Below are 13,902 nucleotides of genomic sequence, written 5' to 3' on the forward strand. Positions count from 1 at the left end.
TCTCTCTGTTGCTTTCTCTCTGTCTCTGTCTCTGTATCACTCTGTCTCTGTCTGCCTCTCTCTCTCTCTCTCTCTCTCTCTCTCTCTCTCTCTCTCTCTCTCTCTCTCTCTCCCCTCCCTCTCATTAAATGCAGAGAGTATCACGAAAGCATTCAGAATGCTCTCAAATCATAATGTTGAAAAAAGAGCCCGAGGTATAATTGTGGCATGATAGTTGAGTGAGTTACAAATCGAGTCAGGGCAATGACTATGGTATTAAAGTCAGTGCTCTTCGACTCTGATACTTTAGTACTTTTCCAGCCTCTGAAAGTTCACCATCAACACCCTCATTTGTGGTCCGCTGCCACGGTGGCCATATTTTTAACAGGCCTCACTTTATTGCATCTGTACTGTCTTTGCCTACCCATGTCTTTCTCACTTGACTTCCAACTTCTAGTCATTCACCCCATGAAAATATCAAACCTAACAAGCTGATTAGATGAACACTTCAGAAAACTAGCCACTCGGTATGGAACGTGCCATCAGTGTGGTGTCCATGTAGTATATATTATGGCAAAACCCTGGTAATTGCCTGTCTGGTTTAATTTTCAGCTGAGTAGAGGGAAAATTCTTCTGAGGCTGTACTCTTTCCCTCTGTTATTCCTATTACAAGTATCCATACTGGTCAGGGAACCACATAAACCCATGCTCCAGTTTCCAAGTTGGCAGATTTTCCAGAGTTGGCTGCTATAACCCCAAGGTAGAGCGGTCTCTCTGGCTCAGTTTTCCAGGGTTCTTATATTCTCATTAGAAATGAATTTGTGTAACCTTTAGATAATCTAAAATAGGAGCTTGCTATGAAATGATGGGGTAGCTAAGCCCCAGGGTAGAGAGTGGTATGACCCAGGGTTAGGACGCTGCGTCCTCAGTCATCTATCCAGTCAGTGCATGGCTTCAGGAGTAAATGGGCTTCTTGCATATTTTGCTATGGTCTTCCCACCACAACGAGAAGGTAGCCAGTGGCTCAAAAGCGGGGAGTGGATATTGGCTTCTCACTTACGTACCCGCTGCAGCCCTCGGCCTCCAACCTGGAGTCTGAGCAGCATTTGGCATGATGCTTTTATTTTTCAGACCCGCACAGATGTCCTGGGAGTGTGTAGGGTGTGGGCGATTCTGCGATAATTTTATAACACCAAGCACCAAGGTATGTGTCTATGGTAGAGGTGCTAATGGGAGATTCCATGACCAAGTGGCTCACACGATGCCCATGCTGTTTTACAGTTCTGGAGACTAGAAGTGCAAACCAAAGGCTTACACAGGACTGCATCCTCTTGAGGACTTTCAAAAGCATGAACCTGCTCTGGGTCCTTCTCTAGCCTTTGGTGGCCTGGGATTGTGGATGGGATTCTCTTAATGTCGTCACCTCCCCTTCTCTAAGTATGTGCCCGGCTCTGTGCCTAAATTTCCCCTTTGCATAGAGATATCAGTCCTATTGGACCAATGCCCACTCTAATGTCTTTGGCTTACCTTGACCCTGTTCCTAAATAAAGACAAATTCATATTGCTAGAGGTTAGACCTCAGTCTTTTGTGAGTATCACACTTCAGCCCACATCAGCGTTGCGTTCAAATGGAGAAACAAGACTCTGTCTGAACCTGCATAGTAAGTAAGCTTCACCTTCTCTGTCTACTACTCTGTTCCGTGTCAAAACTCTCCGCTGCTCCATTGTCATGTTTGACTTTCTCACAAGTGTTTGAGGGTCCTGTTTTGACATGAAGGCCTACATTAAACTCTAGATCCTTGCCAAGAATGTCTGTGATCCTTTTCTACATGGAAATATTGAATTGTATTGGTGACTTAAGTGTTTTAAGGTGCCACAGAGACACATGTGCCATTCTGTAAATAGTGTAACTTTATTATTTTGAGTAGGAATGTTTTGCCTGCATGTGTGTCTATGTAACACACATGTGTAGTACCCACAGTGTCCTGAAAAGGGCATTGGACCCCCCTGGAGTTCAAATTAATTGTAGATGGTGGTCAGCTTCCGTGTGGGTGTTGGGAATCGAACCTGGGTCTTCTGGAAGAGCAGCCAGTGTTCCTAATCACACAACCATCTTTTTAAGCCATCAATAAGTATGTTTTTATTCCCATTCCTTTTCTTCTGAAGCTCAGCACATGTGTATGTATGCATACATACATACATACATACATACATACACATACATATACATGTACACATAAACATACAGACATACACAGAGGGGGGAGGGAGGGGAAGGAGGGAGGGAGGGAGAGAGAGAGAGAGAGAGAGAGAGAGAGAGAGAGAGAGAGAGAGATTGATTTGCCTTCCATGATAATTATGAGTCACTGAAAAAGAATGAAACATGAAACACAGGAATGGAGGTTTTGGAAGAATCCAACACAGGTTTCCTTGGCCCCACATCCAGGCTGGAGGGAAGGAGAATTCTTTTAGAAGATACAGGTAGAAGAGGATGCCTGAGGTACGCCTTAATGTCTGTGCAGCTAGATCTATCTAGACAATGACACCAATGAGGAGAAGGAGGCCAGGGAATGGGAGATAATACTAGACAGGTAAAAAGAAGGTGCATAAAATCCTGAGGATTAGAAATTGTAAGTGAATAAGAGAAGGGGCATTTCTAGATTTCAAGAGCTGAGCATGAGTGTTTTGCTTTTTACTGGGTACAGTCAGGTCAGGCTGTGGCAACCCAGTGCCACAGGCTGCACAACTCAAACAACAGACCTTTGTTTCTCATGCCGTTGGAACCTGGGAAGTCTAAGAAAAAAGCAGCGGCAGATCTGATTCCTCGTGTCGGCTCACTTCCTGGTCTGTCCATGGTCTCCCATGGTAGTCATGGCAAGAACTGCAGTCTCTTCCTCTCCTTACAAGGTCACTGCTATGGTGCACAGAGTACAGGACCACTGTCATGGTACCATAAAACCCTAATCTTTCCCAAAGGTTTAACCTCTAGTTAGTACTTGGTGACCTGGGTTTCTGTATGTGAATGGGCAGGGCAGGAGGGAAGCATGGACACAAACATCTGGTCAAAGTCCAGTCATCACAGGTACCCACTGTTGTAAGATGAGGGGTGGGATGTATGGTGCAGATGTGTCAAGCACACTCCTCCCTCCAATGCCTATGAGCGAGATCGCTACAACCCACAAGACTCTTCCTACTCAAATCCACAACCAGTTAACAGGACTGCAGCAATACAGTTCCTCAGATGGTCTGAGCATAGATCTATTTAAGACAATCTTTTATTGTTAGTCATACAAATACTTCTCCAGAAACCCACTGGTGTGCCCAGTGTAGGGTGAGCAGGAGGCAGGCATGGCTCATCACCAGTTCTGTCTTAAAGGTCACAGTGAGCCTTGGGAGAATCATTCAGCTCCTTTTCTATTGTCATGCCACTCCTACACTGATATGCCACAGGGTCTCCCCAGATGCTATGGACAGTGTTAATGTAAGGCAGCAGATGTGTTCTTCCCCATCTTGCCTTCTTTCTGTAGCTCTCGATCCAGTGTAATCTACATCTGCTACTCAAGTGAGTGTAAATGTTTCAGGGCTGAGAATTTTTTGAGGGAGATGAGTTGACATTTGTTTTCTATATTTTTTTAATGGAGAATAACTTTCAATATATTTTTCAATAAAATCTGATCACTATTTCTTCTCCATCTCTTCCCAGATTCTCCCCACTCAACCGACTCCATTTCTTTTTCTCTCTCTTCAGGCAAATAAAATGATAGCCTAGAGTTAAAACACACATGTGCACATGCATGCGCATACACATTCACACATACTCATACACACACCACACATACTCATACACACACCACACACACCACACACACAAGCACACACACACACACACACACACACACACACACACACACACCAAACAAATCAAAACAAAACCCATAAAACCAGAAACCATGAAATACAAAATCAGAAACCTTGAAATACAAGCAAATGATCAGTAAGGTTAAAAAAACAAAAAAGGAAGCTCAAAATGCTATTGAGCTAGTTTTGTGCTGGCTTTCTACTGCTGGGCCTGGAGCCCACCCTTAAGTGTGGTTTATATACCCAGTGAGATTCCACTGGAGAAAATTAATTTTCTTCATGAGCAGTTGTAGGTTGGCGATAGCTATTTTTGGTTAGGGATACGAGCTTGTGTCCACTTATGCCTCTCAGTGCTGGGATCCCATCTGGCTTGCACCTACACAATGGCTGCTTATGCTGCTACAGTCTTCGTGAGTTCATACATGTGTTGGTCTTGCTGTGTGTAGGGAGCCATTCTGAGCTATACAGTCACAAAGGATATGGGGAGTGGGTGTGGCGGCAGTCCCAAGATGGCGCCCGGAACTGCAGCTGGGTCTCATGACTAGCACCTGACTTCCTCACACACCTGAAATTAGTCCCAGCTGTGTCTGGAAAACATTGCTTCCTTGGAGGAGACTCCACCCCTTTTGTCTTTTACAATAGTAAGAGGCAGAAATGCCTCTTCTGCAGCCTTTCCTGGGCACTGAGGGGAGGGTTTTGATAAAGGCAGCCTATTTGCGGTTGAGTGTTTCAAAGCCTCTCTCTGCACCTTGTACTGTTGTGGATCTCTGTGTTAGTTCCCATCTGCTGCACGGAGGCTGAGCTAGACACTGATCTATGAGTAGAGCCGAATGTCACTAGGAGTCATTTTATGGCCATGTTCCTTCAGCAAAACAGTAGTATTTGGGTTTCCTTTAGGTCCGTGGCTTGTTGACTGTCAGGTTCCTGGTCACCTGAGCAGTGTCTAGGGTGCCTTCTATCTCCTGGAGAGGCCTTAAATCCAATGATATGAGGGCTGAGATTGTTTGAATCTCCAGGAACTAAACAAAAATGGGTGGAAACATAGCTCTCACTAGTTGCATAATCATGGGTATATTTTTATAAACAAAACCTCAAAGTTCTTTTAAAACGTTACGCCTGTGAGAAGGAAGCAGCTTGGGTCATTTGTTTTTCGTGTAAGTCATCAAGAACCCCAGCCATCTCTTAAACCTTAGGAAAATACTAGTGACATATGCGTTTGTCATCTTTGAGCATAAACCAAGGTTGGTGGGATGGAGGGGTCTGGCTAGAGAAAGAAAAAGACACAGTGTACAAGGAAGATTCTATGTACCAAAGAACAAGGTCACTAATGAAGTGGTGTGGTTAACCAGAAGTTGGCTTCGAGCATGGAGATTCCAGGCCCTTGAGCAATGGTATTCCTCTTGCTCCAAGTCTGTCTGTCTTGTTTTCAACTCCTTTGCCCAGTGGTTTGTGGGTTGAGCTTGCTGCTGGGCCAGTACTAGGGGCTAAACACACAAAAGCATTTGAGTCTTAGCTCCCATCCTCCTAGAGAAAAAGGAGAGCTGGGATCCCACAGACCAGCCTCTGGAAATCAGCACCACCCTGAACAGGAAGAGAAGCTTAAAAACTCCTGTCTACTGTGGGTCCCTGGGTGTTTCCCTGAGATATGTTTGGTAAAACCAGAATTCTAAATCTGATGGAGAAAACAATCACTTGGTATTTATAATAAGAACTAAATGTTTTCCTCTTTCTCCCCCGACATGCAGCCATAGCTATTTAGAGGGGGTCATTTATGGTTTGGATCCAAGCACAGCATGAAAAAAATAAATAAAACATTCACTTAACAGTCCACCAGACCAGTAAATTCTCTTGAGCATTTACTGTCTTCCTGGGGTTAAAAAGAACTGTTGGATCCAGTTGGGACCTATGATGAACCTGTAACTGGCTGTGAGACAGAAAGGTTCTTAATGGTGTTCCCTTCGTGGCTGTGTCTCACACACCTACCATTTTGTTTATTTAGTAAATTCTAGGTACTCTACAAATATTTGTCAAGTACACAAATGAGGTCAGCTTCTCAGGAGGATAACAAGTACTTTGCAGGTGAGAAGTGACTGGGAATGATTGTGTCAAAGAGGTGGAATTTTAACAATGCCTTTGGAAAGGGGTAGGGCTCCATGCAGTTGGTGGAGGAGCAAGGGAAAGGGGTAGGGCCTTCAGATAAGGAGACATAGTTGAGCCTGGAGACTGAGAGGCCTGGGCATTTTCAGGAGACAGAATGGTTAGTGTGTAAGGGACTCAGAAATAGGAGAAAGTGCTGAGAGGGGTGGATTAAGGTCAAGCTGCTGAAAAGGGAGAGGACCTTGGATACTTGGAGGTGTTTCTGGGTATGAATACACAGAGACCTGGGTGCTCTCATCAAAGGTGCCCCTCCTGCTTTAGGTTTAATAAGAGGAGGAGGAGGAGGAAGAAGAGGAGGAGGAGGAGGAGGAGGAAGAAGAAGAGGAGGAGGAGGAAGAAGAAGAGGAGGAGGAGGAGGAAGAAGAGGAGGAGGAGGAGGAAGAAGAGGAGGAGGAGGAGGAAAGGGAGGAGGAAGAGAAGGGGAAAGAAAGAGAAAAAGAAAGAAAGGAAGGAAGGACAGAAGGAAGGAAACACATAAGAAAGCCCTTGACTTCCTTTGTACTTTTCCAAGTAAATCATGGGATTAAACATTCACAGCTAATTTTGATGTAAAGATAGGAAGATAGGAAGAGAAGTCTCAGAAGTTTCAAGAGATTGATTTTTAGAGAGAGAGAGAGAGAGAGAGAGAGAGAGAGAGAGAGAGAGAGAGAGAGAGAGAAAGGGAGGACATGAACTACCATGGAAACTGTGAGGAAGTGTTGTGCTCAGAAATGGCTCCTCGAAGGTACTCCCTTGGATTAAGTTGAAGTAACTCTCAGAGGGCTTTCTCTAAAACCTTACCTGAAGCCCAGACCCAACACAGAGGAATGTGTCCTTCTGAAATGTCCCAACAAAGGCAAACAGAACTCACTCCATGGAGGGAAACCCTGAAGTCAAGCATTACTCAGAGCCTTGGTGATATGTGTCTTAGGCCGTTATCAGTGTTTAAAGCTCATTCTTTCTTCTAAAAATAATTTATTCATCCTCTAAGTTTGCTAAAGCCTTCGTTGTCCCTCCTCCAAGGAGACAATATGGTATGGAAACTTCTAGATTCCATTGTATTTTTTGGTACTCATCTTTCCATGATGCTCCGTTGCACAAAATAGGTTAGTAAGTTTTTCTCCCGTTCATATGTCTACAGTCAGTTAATTTCTAGGTCTTATATATAGACCCTATGCAAAGGAAAGAGAATTCTTTGCTCCCTATAGGTTCAAAGGTAATGGGGGCTAGACAATTCCATTTCTCCTTCCACCCCTGAGAAACTAAATGATCTTAGCAAAGCCCTATAATCTAATTGATGTTTAAACACAAAAAGTCAGGGGAAAATAGGTCAGAAGACTTAGAATAAAGAAAAGCAAAACCCCTAAGATTGGACTTCTCAATAAGGTGGTTACAGGAAATCACTTATAAGACAGAAAGAAGGGATAACTTTTCTATAATTAGCTTTCCTATCCGTTACAATAATATTATTTATCTTCATTGGGATGACCAGCTGGCCTCCCACCCCTTACTATGCTATTAGCTGTTTTCTTAGTTCCCTGTCCTTGTTGCTATAACAACATGATTGACAAGGCGCAAGTTAAGGTAGGGGGAGGGGTACATTTTGGCTCAAAGTCGCAGGGAGTACAATTCATTGTGATAGCAGGAGCCTGAGGTGGTTGGTCACATTCAACCCACAGTTAAGAAGCAAACAGAGACAAATACTTTTGTCAATCTCACATGCTCCTCTTTATTCCAAGGCCTCTTTCAGCACAAGGAATGGCACTGCTGATATTTAAGGTGGGTCTTCCCTGTCTAGGGGCTCCCTCACAGACGTGGCCAGAGACTTGTCTCCTGAATGACTTTAGATTTGGGCAGGTTGACGGTCAGCATTAACCAAGACCAAGATCATATTTGCATCTGGTCCTTTTTCAAGTTCTCTCACTTGGGGCATTCTGGGATCTCCCGGGGGTGGGAGAACACTTCTTGACACAGAGTAAGAGCTCAGCAAACAGTACCCTTCATGAATTCTAGAGAAACTTTGAACTTCAGTTTCTAAGAAGATCGTCCTAACTATCTCTTCAACTGCAGACAGTGGACATTCTAGTGTCTCCCAGACAACCATGGAAACAAATGCACACACACACACACACACACACACACACACACACACACACACACACACAGCCGCTGCTGCCGCCACCGCTGCCGCCACCACCACCAGTAGCAGCAGTAGCACCTTCCAAAAACCAAGTATTTACTTTTAAAATAACGTTGTCTATTTTAATATCAAAGAATCTGCATGCTTTCTTAATATCACTCAACCTATGCTATGCTAATATAATAGGTTTATATTATTATATTATAATATAATATTCTAGTCTCTCCCAAGGTGGGCAGTAGGCCATCTTCTTCCCCTAAACTTCTATCAAAGAATTTGGGGGGTCAGTCAAGACCATTAATCAGAGAGGAACACGCAAAACCAAGCAGATGCCCTTAGAGGCTGTTTTCTATTGTTGGGCATTTCACATTTCCAAGGGAGCATTTCAGAGAATTCCCTTGCATTAGGGGAAGAAGTCAGGATTTATAAGCCCTTTGTGAGACAGTCACACACTTTCCTTATTTTGTTGGAGATGGGGGCAGTGGGCCAAGTATTATGAAGGGCATTGACTTATTCTACTGTTCCAGTGACAATGGCAAACTTCCCCTTGCACACACATGTCATAAAAGTTTAAAGAAAGCAGAATGTAGGCCTTTGTGCAATGCTTTGGGAAGAAGTCTGAGTCCAACTATGGAGCCAGAAGAATGAGTAAGACTGGAGTTGAGGGAATGGGGCAGTTCTGGGTAAAGCAATAGCAAGTGATGTCAGGGCTTCTATATGGCCAATGAGCAGAAATGCAGAAGAGAGAAATTTAGGACATAGGCGCCGTGCAAAGGCAGCATGTGGGCATGCATTATGAGTGCATGCACAATAGTGCATATACGCCCACCCCACAGCTGTTTGAACAGCAAGCTTTATGTGCACATCCTGCCTTTGAAATACTTTTAGCCTCTTTCCTCAATCCGAAATGGCACAGTCTGAGTATTAGTAACGATAAAAGTTTCTCACATGTGGGAAGTACAAACAACTTAAAGGCAGTATTCCTGCCTTTGTACCGTTAAAATGTTGACACACTCTGTAGGCACCTACTTCTTGAAGCGTGGAGCATGCCTCTCACAGTCATTTTGGTATTGCATTTAAAAAGTGTCATTTGCTTAAAGTAACTGCTAAAACATGCCCTCAGCACCTAGAGGATGCTAAGATTCTGCACTTAACACTCATTGGCTTTCATAAGCATCTTCCTATGAGGCCCAGGCTCTGTGATGGGTTAGTTAGCTGGCTCTATTCTGATACTGCTAAATCAACAGGAAGGGCCGGGGGAACTGTTGATCAGGGGTCTAGGAATGCAAGCGACTCCTTTGGCTTCCTGCTTTGCCCACATAAAGGAGAGCGTCATTCAGCAAAGCCAACCCCCAGCTTCAGGCAGCTTAGCCAACCCTCCCCCTTTTTCCTTCCTTTTGGTGAATACCACAGAGTATGGGATACTATGAACCTGCCATGCCTTTCTCAGAACTTTCCCCAGTGGGGGTTCTTTGTTATGAAGCCCAGTGGCCTATGTGTGGGGAACAAGGAATCCTCAAATGCTGTGCTCATACTCCTTAGACATTCTTGCTGTCCCTGAAGCCCTGACATCCACGCCAAAGTCTGTGTCCCTGGCTGTTGAAGGAATGTATCTTAGCTTTGGGATCACAAGCATAGTGACAAAAACAGAGGAGCCCTTAGAAAATGAAGCTTTTTTTTTTAATTTAACCCCTAACAACTCTTCTTACATGCTAACCTGAGTTGAACCTATCATAACCTGATAAGGGGATATCACCTAATCCCTAGTCACCTATAAGATACATATCATTACTGTATTTCAACCCAAACCAACCTGAACACTGCTTGGCATGGACAACTTGCTTAGACGTGGCAGCTCATAAACTAGAGTATTTTTCACGTAGGTGTCACCAGCTCTTCCTCCAGGCTGAGGGAATCTGTGACTCACCCAGCAATTCACTCTTTCCATAGATTGCTAGTAATGAGCTCCTATTACTCGACTGGCTCTGGACGTACAACCCTGAATAAGGCAAGTTAGGGCTCTTTTGAGAAGGTTCTATACTGGCTGCTGGAGAGGAAATTCACAGATAGATAATGCGCCATGCATGGGGTCTGCTTCCTGTCGTTGTAAGAAGATGCCTAATGAACTTATAGAGAGGAACTTCATTTTGTCTCCGGGTTTGAGAATTCAAGTCTGTGATCAAGCAGGGGTGTTACTTTTAGATTCCTCGTTAGTGTGACGATGACAAGGAAGCATGAGGTGGTTCAGAGTGCTCTCTTCATGGTCAGAAAGTGGAAGAGGAGGAGGCAGCCAGAGTGTCATAATCCCCTTCAAATGCATAATAACCAATGACTTAAGGACCTCCCCCTTGGCTCCACCTCCTAAATTCCCACAGGATTGACCAAGCATTTAGTATGTGGGTCTTGAGGAACATCCATGATCCAAATTATAGCAAGTGCTATAGGAAAACAACAACAACAACAAACAACAAACAACAACAAACAACAACAAACAACAATAAACAACAACAACAAACAACAACAACAAACAACAACAAACAACAACAAACAACAACAAACAACAACAACAAACAACAACAAACAACAAACAACAACAACAACAAACAACAACAACAACAACAACAAACAACAACAACAACAAACAACAACAAACAACAAACAACAACAACAAGGAAATGATGTAGTCCTCATGACAGGACATAAAAATGGTTCTGGTCATGTCGAGAGCAGTTTCCAGGACTCTGGAAGCTGTCACAACAGCTGTGATGATACTACGACGCTCCCCGAGCCAGCATAGCAAGATCTTCTGCCAAAAAGGTGTGTATGAGTTTGTGGGAAAACACTGTCAAAGTGAGAATGTTACCACACAGATGGTCTGGATGGCTCAGGGGTGGTGATTTGACCCTGAGAACCATAATTACTCCCACCTTGATTGAAAAATCAGCCTCTTTCCTTGCAAGGGGTTTTGAAAACTGATTCCTCCCAATCTGGAAGGCATTTGGAGGTTCCCAAGAGGAAAGAGCTATGGAACAACGTGATTACTGGTGTTGATTTCATTTACTGTGACAGGACTGGGAGTTACAGGGAAGCCCGTGACTTTCCAAAGATGTGAAAAATTAGCATGTCTAAAGATCAGCTGCAGCATCAGGAGGCTGACGGACGCTCAATATGTCTAAGCTGTGTCAATAGACGCTGCTGTACGAGCATAATTTAGGGATCTGCCAAGAAGGTGGTCCCGTCCTTTAGAAAATAAGCCATTTAATAACAGAACAGTGTCCTTTAAGAGGACTACGTGCTCCAGAAGCAGCGAGGTTTGCTAATATTTCATTTGGTGGAGGATACAGAGCGCCCATCTATATAGCCTTATCCAGTTTCCTGAGATGCTTGGACGTTCAGCCAATGTTTGAAAACCACTGTTGGAACAGTTAATAAAAAATGAATGCCCTTCACCTAGAGGAAGATGAAACTTAGAAGGAAATTCATTTCATTCATGATCTTATCACTGTCATATTTTATACTCTCTCTGACTCTGTTCGAACCCTGCCCTGGGCTTATGTTGCTTTTGTTAACAAATAAAGCTCAAATCCAGAATTAATTAAAGTCACAAGTGGCATAATGGTCATTTTCTTAAATCTTATGCAGAGTCAATGTATGTCGTTTGAGAGAAATAAGAACTTGGAGGTTTCAGAGTTGAATCTGTTCGGCAGGTCTGATGCTTGGAATCTTGATCTGACTTGACAGCAAGGTGAGTATTGAGGTTCACTCCATAGGTACCACCTTGGAACCTGATATTGCAGAAGCCTTCCCAGCCTGAGCTTCATTGAACCAAGCCCCTTGTTGGACATTGGGGAAAAGTCATAAGTTTAGCTGCTATTTCCCCCTAAAAGAAGGGTCTCTCCATTCTGTGCCCTCTAGGGTTAGAGGACAGAGTAATGGGAGTAATACAGAACTGTCCTCCCCACTCTTTCCCACGTGACCTTTCTTATTTTCAGTGCTGAATCTCACCTTGTGTCCTCAGCTCTTGGGAAGGTATCTTCGTGCATGCATAGTTACTCAAGTGATGTTTATGCGGGACAAAGGCTCTGGAGTATCCTGTTCTGTTTCCCCCAAAAAGAACAGGTTGATTTCAACTGATCTCAAAGAATTTCTAAAGCAATTTGGAAGTTTGATTTAAGTAAGACTTGTCATAAAGAGGCCTCATAATCAGATTAGTAAATACATACGTTGGCTAGCCTTTTCTCATTCAAATTAAGATCAGTAATGGCAGGCAAAATAGAATTAAGTAAACTGATCTAAGTAGATTTTAACCAAGATGGCCAGGTAAGGCAGGCCGTTACCTAGGGGGAACAATTTGGTAGTGTGGACCAGATGCTCAACATTTTGTAACAAATTCTTTCCAAAGAAACCATGTGACCCTTGGCAATTACAAGACAAACAGTTAGTTCTTAGGGTCACTAGTTAATTATCTTTTTTCTACTCACAGGCAGCAACATAAAATTTTTTTTTCCATAATGAGAAGTCCAGATCCAAGAAACTTCACTGGCCAACTCCAGCATCGCTGAAAAAACACGTCAGTCCTTTATTAACTTTTCAAACGTAACAGATGAAGAGAGTTTGCTCCATGGGGCTAGATTTACCTGATATCAAACCAGACAAAAATATCACAAGGGAAGAAAACTACCACAAGCTATGTGATGTTAGACGAAGTGTTTGCGTCACCCAACCCTAGGGATCGAAGCCAAAACCCACAGTGAAGAAGTCACAAAGACTATGCAGTCAGCTCAGACAGCAAAGGTCTCCTAGGAGCAGGGGTTTTCATTCCAACACTGACGCTGATCTGTGAATGGCCACAAGAAGCCACCAGAACTGGGAGATGTTCCACTCCCATTTAGAAAAGCAGTGTACCAAGATTTAGACGCTTCTCACCTTAAGGAATTTTACTAATTTGTATAACTCGACTCACTGTTTGGTTCAGCAAAATCACGATTTATCCATTTCCACCAATGGACGACCTTTCTTCATTATTCTCCACCAATGCAGGATTCCAAATTCTTCGCCACCTCATGTCAAAATCTGAGAACCAGGCCAGAAACTACAAATGGCTTGGCAGTTAATGGTTCTTGCCACCAAACCTACTGAGCTACTCCACACCTGAAACACACATAGTGGGAGCAGAGAACCCTGAAAGCAAGTTATCTTTTGACCTCCCCCTCCACACACACACAGTGGGCTGTGATGTGTGCATGAGACTTACACACCAAATACATGGGAAAAAGAAGTCTGAAATTTTTACTAGTGTTGGTGCATAGCAAATGAACACAGTATAAAAATGGTTTCAATAACGAGGGTGCGTTTTTTACCAGATTCAAGCTTAAAGCTGAACACTAGAATCAACTGATTGTGTCCCCTGACAGCTTTATGAGAATGATTTAGGGAAGAGAGTCTAGGAGTGCAGACCGCCTCCAGATTTTCCTGACCTTGGGAAAAAAAACCGGGATATTTGGGGATGTCAAGATGGCTCAGTAAGTGGAGACACTTGCTGCCAAGCCTGATGACCTGGGCTTGATCCCTGCAACCCTCTCTGTGTGGGAGAGAAGAAAAAAAAAAAACCTCAACTCACTCCTAAAAGTTCACACATGCACATGGCATCCACATGGCATGCACATGGACTTCCCCTGCCCAGCAATAGATAAACATCATAAAACAATTGTAAGCCGTATGTTGACCAAGACTCTATTTTAACGCTCGTGCTAAACGCAAGGCTCTCAGAAACATGAAGACACACTCTG

General features: G+C 43.6%; 1 long non-coding RNA gene across 11 annotated transcripts in view; it reads right to left on the reverse strand.

Annotated features, from left to right (window-relative positions):
* Positions 1-13,902, reverse strand: part of LOC148000072 (uncharacterized) — a 91,940-nt gene that overhangs the window by 53,265 nt on the left and 24,773 nt on the right. For 2 of the 11 annotated variants that reach the window (XR_015641224.1, XR_015641223.1), the window contains exon 4: positions 12,595-12,671. The exons of the other annotated variants lie outside the window; for them this stretch is intronic. This is a non-coding gene — a long non-coding RNA (uncharacterized LOC148000072). The remainder of the gene's footprint in view (positions 1-12,594; positions 12,672-13,902) is intronic. 11 annotated transcript variants of the gene reach the window in all.

Source organism: Rattus norvegicus, chromosome 17, assembly GCF_021556685.1.
Source record: "Rattus norvegicus strain SHRSP/BbbUtx chromosome 17, alternate assembly SHRSP_T2T, whole genome shotgun sequence".
Taxonomy (NCBI): domain Eukaryota; kingdom Metazoa; phylum Chordata; class Mammalia; order Rodentia; family Muridae; genus Rattus; species Rattus norvegicus.